The 13910-nt window shown below is 41.3% G+C and overlaps 1 long non-coding RNA gene across 1 annotated transcript; it reads right to left on the bottom strand.

The window, feature by feature from the left end:
- Positions 1-10686: 10686 nt before the first annotated feature.
- LOC309851697 lies at positions 10687-13910 on the bottom strand. Its single transcript, XR_014304877.1, has 3 exons — positions 13810-13910; positions 13251-13335; positions 10687-11709 (listed from the first exon to the last, which is right to left on the bottom strand). It is a non-coding gene; the product is annotated as an uncharacterized lncRNA (long non-coding RNA).

Genomic DNA, 13910 nt, shown 5'->3' with positions numbered 1-13910 from the left:
GGTTTTAAAGTCTTATTTGATATGTATGTATACAAAGGCTGGGAGTATCATATTAATCAATCACATGATATGGATTCCTTTCAACTGTGTCTCGCTTTTCTAATACTTTTGGCTCTATCATTAAGGAATTTTGGTATGCTAATAAAAAAAAACATTTTAATGCTACTCAAAGAATATGAAGTGGGTAGACTGTAGACACTGACACTTCCTGGACCACCTCACTTTGCTGTGCCCATTCACTTCTTCCCATGGCAGGTACATGAAACTTAGTCAGTGTTCAGGCTCCCAGGGTTTTCGGGGACTCTGCTGCAAAGGCTGAACCTTGAAACCAACTATGTCGTTCCTTGTGGTTTCACACTTGTTATATATTTTTTTTCTCACTTTACCACCACCCAGACAAGTTCAGCCTCCCTTGCTACATCAGCTTTCAGTGGCTTCACTTCCTGGCTTCTGGGAAACCACAGCCTCCAGAGTTTTTGCAGGCTAAGCAATGCCCCCATTAAAAACACGCAAATGAGAAGGTAGATGCAAGAGAAGCACCAGTGCAGTATCTGATGGTGACACTGGGAGGAGAGCCCTGTTTCCCCAGCTTTCTTCATCATCATCCTCTGGTCAAGAGGTCTCTCTGGTCTTCAGTCTTTCAGTAGCTGTCTCTGGGACATTGTTGCATTAAATTCTTCCATATGAAAAAAAGCCTGCTTTCAGGACACTAGAAATGTCATATTGAATCAGAATAATGGTTTGGGGGGCTCAGGATTTCCATGGCTGGTGGTATTGTCAATCCCTACTTTGTAGTACCTACAAAGACTAGTCTCTAGTCTCCCAGTTGGTGCTAATCTGGGAAGTTTTGTTTTTGTTTTTGTTTATTTGCCAGTATGAAATAAAAAGTGTAAGAATAATACAGGAGAACATAGCAATGTCATTTTGGGGAAAGAACTGTTTTTTTTATCCTGAGGCTGTGTCCTTCTTCTTCTTTTTTTTTATTTGACAGAGAGAGAGAGAGCACAAGCAGGCAGAGCAGCAGGCAGAGGGAGAGGGAGAAGCAGACTCTCCGCTGAGCAGGGAGCCCAATGCAGGACTGGATCCCAGGGATCTGGGATCATGACCAGAGCCGCAGGCAGCTGCTTAACCAACTGAACCACCCAGGTGCCCCTCCTTCTTACATTTTTAACTTCAAAAATATACCTCCTTTTATGAAGAAGATGAAGTTATCATCTTCTAACCGATAGTAGATGGCCGCTTACTGTTCTTGCTTACTTGGCAGAACCAAAGACAGACAACTTCATGTCAATCCGTGGGTGATCTTTTCTTGGTACTCTTTTTTCTTTTTTTTTTAAATTGTGGTAAAATACTCATAACTTAAATTTTATCATATTCACAAATTTTAAGGATACAGTTCAGTGACATTAAATACATCCACCCTCTGGGCAGCCTTCACTACCGTACCTCTTCAGAACTCTTTTTTATTTTGCAGACTGAGATTCTGTCCCCATTAAAGAGCAACTCCCCATTCCCTCCTCGCCTCACCCTCGGTAACCATCATTCTGCTTCTGTCTCTATGAATTTGACTCTAGGTACCTTATCTAAGTAGAATCATATAATGTTTGTCCTTTTGTGATTGGCTTATTTCACTCAGCATGATGTCCTCAAGGTTCAAGGTAGTGTAGGTCAGAATTTTCTTCCCTTTTGAGGATAGATAATCTTCCGTTTTATGTATATACCATATTTTATTTATCCATTCTTTTGTCAGTGGATATTTGAAGGCTTTCACCCTTTGGCTACTGTGAATAATTCTGCTATGAACAAGGGTATACAAACATTCTTTTAGACAAAATCAAGATATAATTTACATATAACAAAATGCAGAGATTTAAAGTGAACTGTTTTGATGAACTTTGAAAAAGATATTGATTAATGTAACTGTCACCTGAATCAAAATACAGAATACTTCTATTATCTCAAAAAGTTTCCTTGTGCCTCCTTTAAAGATTTTATTTATTTATCAGAGAGAGAGAGGGGGGAGAGAGCGAGCACAGGCAGACAGAATGGCAGGCAGAGGCAGAGGGAGAAGCAGGCTCCCTGCTGAGCAAGGAGCCCGATGTGGGACTCGATCCCAGGACGCTGGGATCATGACCTGAGCCGAAGGCAGCTGCTTAACCAACTGAGCCACCCAGGCGTCCCCTTTGTGCCTCCTTTAAATCTCCCCTCCCCAACAACTGTTCTGACTTTTATCACCATAGATTCATCTTGCCTTTATAGAACTTAAAATAACTGAAATTATACAGTATGGACTCCTTTGCGTCTGGCTTCTTTTGCTCAGTATAATGTTTTTGAGCTTCAGCGACATTGAAATTCACTCCCCTCGATTGCTAAGTGTTATGCCATTGTATGAATATACACAATTTGTTTATTCATTCTCATTTGGGTTGTTTCCAATTTGGGGCTATCATAAAGCTGTTATGAACAATCTTGTGTATCTTTTTTTTGTGGATATATATTTTCCATTTCTCTTGGATAAATGCCTAGAAGTGGATTTGCTCTCATCAGAGAGGTGTATGGGTAACTTTATTAGAAAATGCTTAACAGCTTTCCAAAGTGTTTTATTTTTATTTTTACCATTTTACCTTGTACTCTCCGGCAGTGTATGAGAGTCTCCGTTTTTTCACAATTTTGCCTTTGGTATTGCCAGTTTTAAAAGAAATTTAACCAATGGGGCACCTGGGTGCCTCAGTCAGTTAAGCATCTGCCTTCAGCTCAGGTCATGATCTCAGGGTCCTGGGATTGAGCCCCACATTGGGCTCCATGCTCAGTGGAAAGCCTGCTTCTCCATCACCCACTCCCCCTGCTTGTATTCCCTCTCTCACTGTCTCTCTCTCTCTCTCTGTCAAATAAATAATAAATAAAATCTTAAAAAAATTTTTTTAAACCAGTGTAGTTGGTGTGTAATGGTGATTGTACAACTTTATATCAATTCCTCAAGGCAATCAATTTCAAGGAATATTTCAGATTAGGACTTTTCAAATAAAAGTTAAAAAACATAGCTTAAACTAGTTTAAATGGAAAATAGTCTCTATTTCCTCCTCAAGCTAACCATGGACCACAGAGTTGGAAGGAGCTACTCTCAAGAATGATTGAAATTACCCCCAGATCACTTCTGTATAACCTGTTCTCTCTGCCTCTATTCATATGTGGCTTCATTCTCAAAATTCACTTGTCACCGCTAAATTGGAACTTTGTCTTCAGGCAAGTCTAGGCTTTCATCCATATAGTCTTCTGATTGAACAGAGAAGCAATCATCTTCCCATTAGTTCTGGTTAGAAACTGATCATTCTAGTTTGGGGTACACACGATCCCTGAACCAATCACTGTATTTATGGCAGAGACCAGCTTGGGTTGTGTGCCAGTCCTGCAGCTGGAGAATGGAGAAAGTATGATTGGACTATCCCACCATAACTATGTTTGGAATGGGGAAGAGCAGTTTCCAAAGAGGTTGAGTACTCTTTGAGGCAGGTAAAACAATACACATCTATATATTCATCTTGATTTTTAAGGATGTTTCTATTGCCATGAGATCCCGAAGTCCTGGAGCCCATGTTCTTCACTTGACTGACAACCACAAGTCAGAGATATAGCCCAGACTCTTCTAATTGCACTTAACTCATCGTACATCTTTCGGCTATGAGTCGATCTATCTAACCATGACTTAAGCACTGGGAGGGGACTGCCACTTGAACGACATCCTTTTGGACCCAGTAGCCAAATGCTATCTAGGCCCCCTAACAAACAACCTACCCCACCTTGCTAACATGTCAACATTCTCATTTCCTATATTTCCCTTTGGCTACCTCATCTTGCCTTCAGAACACAACTCTAGTCAGCAAATCACTGCTTTTATTTTCTCTCCCATTGTCCAGCTTTTAACTTTGGAAATTTTCTTTTTCTGCAATCCCCAGGCTCTAAATCTAATTACTTTGGCTCTCAGAAGCCATCTCAGGAACTCACTTTTCCTTCCTGGCCTTGACCCATGCCTATACTGCTTTTTGCTGGACCTGTTATACACCAAGTCCTGCCTAGTTTAACATTATACCCAAGCTTTTGTCTCTGGGTTCCACTGGTACCCGAGTTCAGCTTTGAGAAGTGATGTGTAATTCTAGTGCTCAAGGCCATGGTAAAGAAGGCCACATTTGCTGAAGCCATATCTTTATGATTGGGATTGTATAACCTCCCAGTTTCTATATTTCTAAATATACTCAAGGTACAAAATGATTGAGAAGATGGAAGCCATTCTGCCTCCCTAATATCTTGATGTTCTCAAAAACCTTCTCCACAGTTTGAAGCACCACTACCAAAAGCTCATTCAGTATCCTGATGAAAGAGACCAATGATTTTGTGGACTTTTGTGGGATTTTGTCAATAAGCACACTGGTTCTTTTTCTAGAATACCAATTCTTCCCTTGTTCCCACCCCTTCTTCCTTTCACTCATTAACAATCATGATGACTACCAGAAATTGGGAAAGAGAAGAGCAGTCATGATGGCTAGAAAAGTAAGAGCCATCTTCCTATGAGCTTTTAAAGGTCAGGGAAAATGTCCAGAGATGGGGGAAGGAGCAATATGGCAGAGGAGTAGGAGACCTAAATATCAGCAAGTCCCAGGAGTTCAGCTAGATAGTTATCAAACCATTCTGAACACCTACAAACTCAACAGGAGATCAAAGACATGAAGAGAAGTAATTCAAGGAACAGAAAAGCAACAACTCTCTGGAAGATAGGACTTGCGGAGAAGTGAATCTGAGGTGATATATGGGAAAGAGACCGCAGGGGAGGGGCCAGCTCCCAGCAAGGAGTGGAGCAACAAAATTGGAACTTTTAGAAATCTGCTCCACTCATGGATGTCTCTCCAGAGGCTAAACGGGGGGTGGTGAAGGAGGGGGGGGGTGGAGCCCTTGCAGGGATAGTGTGGTCTCAGGACCCATGGGGTCACAGAAAGACTAGGGGTGTGTGAGTGTGGCCGAGCCCCCAGGTATCAGAGCGGGAAGGCCGACTACAGAGACAGAGCCGAGGAGGGGGCTTTCAGCTCTGGGTTACCTTAAACCATGATCCAAGGCAGAGTTAGGTCATTGCTCTTTGAGCAGAGATCCCACAAGTGGCAGATTTGGGAGACTCACCTTCCCCCTCCAGGAGGAGCAGCGCAGGAGCACGCTGCAGGTTTCTGCTGGGTTTAGGACTCCAAAGGGGGCCGTGTGCCAAAGATAGAAATACTTGGTCAGGGGCCGGGGGAACACAGAGTGCTGCCAGAGACCAGGGAGACAGGAGAGATTGACCACTTTTCTCTGAGGGTGCACTGAGGAGTGGGACCCCAAGCTCTCAGCTCCTTCAGCAGGAGATTTGGGGCCGCCATCTTCATTCCCGTCCTCCAAAGCAGTACGGAAATTGTTCAGGAAACAAAAGCTACTGAGAGCAAAACTGCGCAGATTGCTTAGCCTGGATCCTGGCAAGGGTGGTGTAATTCTGCCTTGGGCAAATACATTTAAGAAACACTGCAATAGGCCCCTCTGCCAGAAGATTAGCAAGAACATCCAGCCAAGGCCAAGTTTACTAGTCAATGAGAACTGGGGAACTCCAGAGCTAGGGGAATACAGCACATAGAATTCATGGCTTTTCCCCCATGATTCCTGAGTCTTTCAAAGTTAAATTTTTAAAAAAAATTTTTTCTTATTCTATTTTTAAAAATATTCCTCTTTCCTATTTTAACTATTTTGCCTTATCAATACCTTTTTAAAAATCTTTTTAAAAATTCATTGTTATAGTCATATCCTATTCCTTCATCATATTTAACCTTCTTTTTTGTATACAGATAGGTTTTTCTTTCTTTAAAATTTTGGGATACATTTTGTTCTAGTAGATCAAAATATACCCTAAATCTAGCACATGGCTTTGTTCTAGTCTCCAGCCAGATCACATTCTTAATCTCTCTCTTTTTTTTCAACCTACTTTTTATCTTATCAATTCCTTTTTTAGAATCTTTTTAAAATTTTCATCATTCACCATACTCCATTCCTTCATTGTGTTTACCTGTATTTTTGTATACATATAAGTTTTTCTCTCTTTATAATTTTGGGAGGTAGTTTCTTCTAACAGATCAAAATACACCCAAAATCAAGTGTGTGGCTCTGTTCTATCCACCAGTCTAATATATATGATTATATATGTATATACATATTTTTTCCTTCTTTTTATCCTCCTTTCTTCTACCCCTGGTTTCAGGTCTCTTCTGATTTGGTTATTGTGTATCTTTCTGGGGTCGTTACTACCCTTTTAATATTTTGTTCTCTCATTCATCTATTCTTAACTGGATAAAATAACAAGGTGGAAAAACTCACCTCACCTCTTGTTAGAGGCAGTACCAACAGCTAGGGACCTAATCAATACAGTCATTAGTAATATGTCAGAACTGGAGTTCAGAACAATGATTATCAAGGCGCTAGGTGGCGTCAAAAAAAGCAAGCAAGATAATAGAGAATCCCTTTCTGGATAAATAAAATCCCTTTCTGGAGAAATAAAAGAACTAAAATTTAATCAAGTTGAAATTTAAAAAAGCTATTAATGAGGTGCAATAAAAAATGGAGGCTCCTACTGCTAGGATAAATGAGCTAGAAGACAGAGTTAGTGATATAGAAGACCAAATGATGGAGAATAAAGAAACTGAGAAATAGAGAGACAAACAACTACTGAACCACAAGGGGAGAATTTAAGAGATAAATGATACCATAGACAAAACAGTATTAGAATAAATGGAATCCCAGAAGTAGAAAGAGAGAGAGGGACAGCAGGCATATTGGAGCAAATTATAACAGAGAAGTTCCCTAAGTTGGTGAAGGGAACAAGCATCAAAATACAGGAACAAGAATCAAAATCCAGAGAACGCCCCTCAAAATCAATAAAAACAGGTCAATACCCCGTCATCTAATAATAAAACTTACAAGTTTCGGTGACAAAGAGAAATCCTGAAAGCAGCTTGGGGCAAGATGTCTGTAATATATAATGGTGGAAATACTAGATTGGCAGCAAACCTATCCACAGAGACCTGGCTGGCCAGAAAGGACTGGCATGATATATTCAGGGCACTAAATGAGAAAAATATGCAGCCAAGAATACTATATCCAGATAGCCTGTCATTGAAAATAGAAGGAGAAATAAAGCTTCCATGACAAACAAAAACTAAAAGAATTGCAAACACCAAACCATTCCTACAGGAAATATTGAAAGGGGTCCTCTAAGCAAAGAGAGCCTAAAAGGAACAGACCAGAAAGGAACAGAGAGAATATACAGTAACAGGCACCTTACAGGCAGTACAATGGCACTAAATTCATATCTTTCAATAGTTACTGAATAGCCCTGAATGTAAGTGGGCTAAATACCCTGCTCAAGGGGTGCCTGGGTGGCTCAGTGGGTTAAAGTCTCTGCCTTCGGCTCGAGTCATGATCCCAGAGTCCTGGGATAAAGTCCCAAGTCGGGCTCTCTCCTCAGCAGGGAACCTGCTTCCCTTCCTCTCTCTCTCTCTCTGCCTGCCTCTCTGCCTACTTGTGATCTCTGTCTGTCAAATAAATAAATAAAATCTTTTAAAAAATACCCTGCTCAAAAGACATAGGGTATCAGAATGGATTTAAAAAACAAGACCCATCAATATGCTGTCTGCAAGAAACTCATTTTAGACCCAAAGACATCACCAGATTTAAAGTGAGGGGGTGGAAAACAATTTTCCATTTAAATCAACATCAAAAGAAAGTTGGGATGGCAATCCTTATATCAGATAAATTAGATTTTAAAACAAAGACTATAATAAGAGATGAGGAAGGACCCTATATCATATTTAAGAGTCTGTTCAACAAGAAGATCTAGCAATTTTAAATATCTATGTCCTTAACATAGGAGTAGCCAGTTATATAAACCAATTAATAATAAAATCTAAGAAACACATCGACAATAATACATTAATAGTAGGGGACTTTAACACTCCCCTCACTGAAATGGACTGATCATGTAAGCAAAAGATCAACAAGCCTAAAAAAGACTTTAAATGATACACTGGACCAGCTGGATATCACAGATATATTCAGAACATTCCATCCCAAAGCAACAGAATACACATCCTTCTCTAGTGCACATGGAACATCCTCCAGAATAGATCACATCCTGGGTAACAAATCAGGTCTCAACTGGTACCAAAAGATTGGGATCATTCCCTGCATATTTTCAGACCACAGTGCTCTGAAACTAGAACTCAATCACAAGAGGAAAGTTGGAAAGAACCCAAATATATGGAGGCTAAAGAGCATCCTACTAAAGAATGAATGGGTCAACCAGGAAATTAAAGAAGAATTGAAAAAAAATCATGGAAACAAATGATAATGAAAACACAACTGTTCAAAACCTTTGGGACACAGCAAAGGCGGTCCTGAGAGGAAAGTACGTAGCAATATAAGCCTTTCTCAAGAAACAAGAAAGGTCTCAAGTACACAATCTAACCTTACACCTAAAGGAGCTGGAGAAAACTGCTAGAACTCATACAGAAATTCAGCGAAGTGTCAGGATATAAAATCAATGCACAGAAATCGGTTGTATTTCCATACACTAACAGCAAGACAGAAGGAAAATAAATTAAGGAGTCAATCCCATTTACAATTCCACACAAAACCATAAGATACCTAGGAATAAACCTAACCAAAGAGGCAAAGAATCTGTACTCAGAGAACTATAAAGTACTCATGAAAGCAATTGAGGAAGACTCAAAAAAATGGGAAAATGTTCCATGCTCCTGGATTGGAAGAACAAATATTGTGAAAATGTTTATGCTACCTCAAGTAATTTACACATTTAACGCAATCCCTATCAAAATACTATCAATTTTTTTCAAAGAAATGAAGCAAATAATCCTAAAATTTATAGGGAACCAGAAAAAAAAATAGCCAGAGGAATGTTGAAAAAGAAAACCAAAGTTGGTGGCAAACCAATTCCAGACTTCAAGCTCTATTACAAAGCTATCATCATCAAGACAGTATGGTACTGGCACAAAAACAGACACATAAATCAATGGAACAGAACAGAAAGCCCAGAAATGGACCCTCAACTCTATGGTCAAAATTTTTTTTACAAAATATGAAAGAATGTCCAATGGGAAAAAGACAGTCTCTTCAACAAATGGTGTTGGGAAAATTGGACAGCCACATGCAAAAGAATGAAACTGGACCATTTGCTTACACCACACACAAAAATAGACTCAAAATGGATGAAAGACCTCCATGTGAGGTAGGAATCCAACAATATCCTTGAGGAGAACACAGGCAGCAACCTCTTCGACCTCAGCCACAGCAACTTCTTCCTAGAAACACCATCAAAGGCAAGGGAAGCAAGGGCAAAAATGAACAATTGGGACTTCATCAAGATAAAAAGCTTTTGCACAGCAAAAGAAATAGTCAACAAAACCAAAAGACAACTGACAGAATGGGAGAAGATATTTGCAAGTGACATATCAGATAAAGGGCTAGTATCCAAAATCTATAAAGAAATTCCCACTCTCAACACCCAAAGATCAAATAATCCAATGAAGAAATGGGCAGAAGACATGAACAGACATTTCTGCAAAGAAGACATCTAGATGGCAAAGACACACATGAAAAAGTCTCCACATCACTCGGCTTCAGGGAAATACAAATCAAAACCACAATGAGATACCACCTCAAACCAGTCAGAATGGCTAAAATTAACAAGTCAGGAAATGACAGATACTAGCAAGGATGTAGAGAAAGGGGAACACTCTTTCACTATTGGTGGGAATGCAAGCTGCTGCAGCCACTCTGGAAAACAGCATGGAGGTTTCTCAAAAAGCTAAAAATAGAGCTACCCTATGACCCATCAATGGCTCTACTGGGTATTTATACTAAAGATACAAACGTAGTGACCTGAAGGGGCACATGCACCCCAATGTTTACAGCAGCAATGTCCACAATAGCCAAACTATGGAAAGAACCTAAATGTCCATCAACAGATGAATGGGTAAAGATGATATGATATACACATACAATGGAATACTATGCAGCCATCAAAAGAAATGAAATCTTGCCATTTACAACAATGTGGATGGAACCAGAGGGTTCCATTATGCTGAGCAAAATAAGTCAATCAGAGAAAGACAATTATCATATGATCTCTCTGGTATGAGGAATTTGAGGAGCAGGGCAGGGGGTTATGGGGGCTAGGGAAAGGAAAAATGAAACAAGATGGGATCAGGAGGGAGACAAACCATAAGAGACTCTTAATCTCAAGAAACAAACTGAGGGTTGCTGGGGGATGGGGGGATAGGGTGAGGGTAGTTGGGTTATGGACACTGGGGAGGGTATGTGAGCACGGTGAGTGCTGTGAAATGTGTAAGCCTGATGATTCACAGACCTGTACCCCTGGGGCAAATAATACATTATATGTTAATATAAATAAATAAATAAATAGATAGATAGATAGATAGATAGATAGATAAATAAATAAATGTCCAGAGCTGGTCACCCCTTAAGACAGCAGCAGAACAAGAACACCAAACTGAAAGCAAGAGAAACACTTATGTTTAATTAACGTAACAAGACTTTTGTCATCCTTTTATCTAGAAGGAAGCTATTTTAATTTGAGCATGTATGTAAGGTTTTGTGGCATTTTCAACAATCTTATTTTGAATTTTCTTCTGGGAAGGTGACACAGTGATCTTTTCAGTGCTTAAGGCCTTGGGGGGGCTTTCTTAATCTGATCTTAATTGTGTTTTTTCATTTCCGTATGTCCAGAACCTTGTCCTGGGTCTGGCATGGAGACTGTGCTTAGTCAAGGTCTGTTGGATGAACTAATAGCTGGATGGGATATCTGCAGAACAGAATGCTGGGAAGGAGGCAAAGATGGGAGTGAGGGATGGGGTGGTGGTGGGAAGCAGCATTTGAGAATCTGCTGCAAACATCCGCTCCGGTGTCCTTAGAGATTGGCTGTAATTTCCACTCCTTCTGTCTTCACTTTGGTTGGAGGAGTTCACCTTACTTTCTCTGGCTTCGTTGTCTTCTCATTCCTTTCTTTGGGTGCTGTGAAAAGTGGTTCCCTTCTTTAGTGAGTATTTGAGCTGGTAATTGCTTCTTACAAGGGTCATTTTGCAAACCCACTGCCTTGTTCGGTGTCCCCAGCACTGGGGGTCTCCTGGGAGCTTTGGCTCCTGTGTGGGCTTGCGGCATTTTGGTAGCTGCTGTCTCCTTATAGCTCCTTATATTCCCTTGCACCATTCCACCCAGACCTATAACAGAAAGATGACTGCAGATTGTTCCCATAAATAGCATCAATCTCTTCACCTTCTGGAGCTTTATCGTGTACTCTTGAGATGGAGTCCAGCTGGCTGGGTGTGAATGTGCGTTGTTTGTGCCAATTCAGTCTCGGCAAGTATTTTCATCAAAATTAGAGGCTGGAATTGCTGGCTGCCGGAGCCTCCCTGGTAACTGACTACTTTTCTGGTTAGGGGGTTGTGGGTTGTGCTCTGAGGTCTTTATGCAAGAGTACATAGTCTCAGTTATTTGCTCTTTTTTTGGAGGGTATCTTTGGATTTGGGCATTCCTTACCACATCTGGGCAAGAGAGCACCTGGTCCTGTTTGAATATGTGGCTAGATTCAAGGGTCCTCCTTGGGTAAACCTGTAAAATAGTATAAGGTATTACCCAAATAAAACTAGGCTATAGTTAGCCCTTTCCCAGCACAGAATATTATCCAAGAGAAATCCGAATCCAAATCCCATAAAAGCCTTGATAAGTAAAGTAGAGTTAACTCTACATTTTGCTTTATAATTGACCTTACCATTACAGAGCACATATTATCTCTCCTAAAGTCTCTCTCTTTTTTTTTTTTTAAAGATTTTATTTATTTATGTGACAGAGAGCTATCACAAGTAGGCAAAGAGACAGGCAGAGAGGGGGAAGCAGGGAGCCTGCTAAGCAGAGAGCCCAATGCAGGGCTCGATTGCAGGACCCTGAGAGCATGACCTGAGCTCAATCCCAGGACCCTAACTAAGGTCATGACCTGAGCCGAACACAAAGGCTTAACACACTGAGCCACCCAGTCATGCCTGAAGTCTCACTTCTTAAGAGCTTCCTCCAATTTTCCTTTTTTCTCTGAGATTCTCCACCCTCATACATGCCCTTTATTACCCTCTCCCCTCTTAGGGCACTAGTATCTTTTTAAAATTTTAATGGAGGCACAATTCATATAACATAAAATTAATCATTTTGTTTTATTTCTTTTTAGATAGGCTCCAGAGCGGGCATGGAGCCCAATACAGGGCCTGAACTCACACCCTGAGACCAAGACCTCAGCTGAGATCAAGAGTTGGAGGCCTTTAAAGTGTACAATTCTTTTTTTGAAAAAAGATTTTATTTATTTGGGATAGAGACAGAAACAGAGCATGAGCAAGTGGAGAGAGAGAGGAGGAAGCACATTCCCTGCTGAGTGGGGAGCCCAATGTGGGCCATTTCTAGGACCCCAAGATCATGACAAGCCAAAGTTAGACGCTTAACCAACAGAGCCACCCAGGCACCCCTAAAGTGCACAATTCATGGCATTTAGAACATTCACAATGTTGTGCTACTGTCAGCTTTATCCAGTTCCACAGTATTTTCATCACCCCAAAAGGAAACCGTAGCTCCGTCAAGCAGCCATTCCCCATTCCCCTTACACTTGTGCTTTGTGTAAGTTCCCTGGGTGATTCTAAAGGGTGACCAGAGTTGAGAACCATCAGCATTAAATAATCCCGTATTTCCTGGGGCTTCCTTTGCTGACATCTCCACTCTTTACCCCGACAGACTAAGCAGCCAGCCAAGCCAAAGATCCTCCATAGAAATGTGGGGGCAAAGTCTGTTTTTGGCTCCAGTCACACAGCAACCCTATTCTTAGTATTTCTCTCCTTCTCCTGTCCCACGCACCTATATTCCACTCCCATGGGCCCCTCTCTCAAGCAACTGTTTAGCTGAGTCCTCTCTAAGGTAAGAATCCCCAGCTTTGCTGCCCCACCCCTGGTCTGAGCTAAGATTGCAAGATCCCTGACGTGTTGCCTATGAATTGAGAGAAAAGCCTTTCAGACTTCAAGGAACCCCTCTCTAATGGTATATTTCAGGCACTAGACATGTGGGGAAAGGGAAGGACTGTTTGGGGACAAAGAAGCCTTTCCCAGTTTGTTCATTACCTATGAATGAGGCATGACTGAAGAAACTGGCTGGAAGATCGTTCTGGTCATCAGTTACTTAATCTCTCAGAGCCTGTATTCTCACCTGAAAAATGAGGACAATAAAACTGACCCCAGGGACGCCTGGGTGGTTCAGTCTGTTAAGCATCTCCCTTCGGCTAAGGTCAGGATCTCAGGGTCCTGGGATTGAGTCCCACATCCGGCTGCCTGCTCAGTGGGAAGCCCGCTTCTCCCTCACCCTCTGGCCCTCCCCACCAGTCGTGCTCTCCCTCTGTTGCTCTCTCAAACAAACAAAAAACCCAAACACACAAACAAAAACCACCAAAACAACAACAACAAAAACAAACTGACCCCAAAGGGTTATATTTCAAAAGTTGCAGCCACAGAAATTATTCTGGTTGAAGATGAATTTATTAAAAGGATACTGGTTTGTTTGTGAAATTGCTAGGAGGCCTGGAAAACCCGAGATTCTCCCTGGAGAGTCACAATGCCCCAAAGCAAGCAGCAGAACTAGGGGAACTGCTCCTACTGTCACCAAGTACCACCTGCTGTGTCTTACCCTGCCACAAGCCCTGGCACTCAGAGTGCAGTGTCCTGTTGGCTCCGTCACCTGGAAACTATGGGTTGCTGCCATGCTCACTCCACTACGGCCGAAATGAA

This window comes from Mustela nivalis (assembly GCF_964662115.1).
Source record: "Mustela nivalis genome assembly, chromosome: 17".
In the NCBI taxonomy this organism is placed as follows: domain Eukaryota; kingdom Metazoa; phylum Chordata; class Mammalia; order Carnivora; family Mustelidae; genus Mustela; species Mustela nivalis.
The sequence above is the reverse complement of the archived record's forward strand: the minus strand, read 5'-3'. Positions and strand labels throughout refer to the sequence as shown.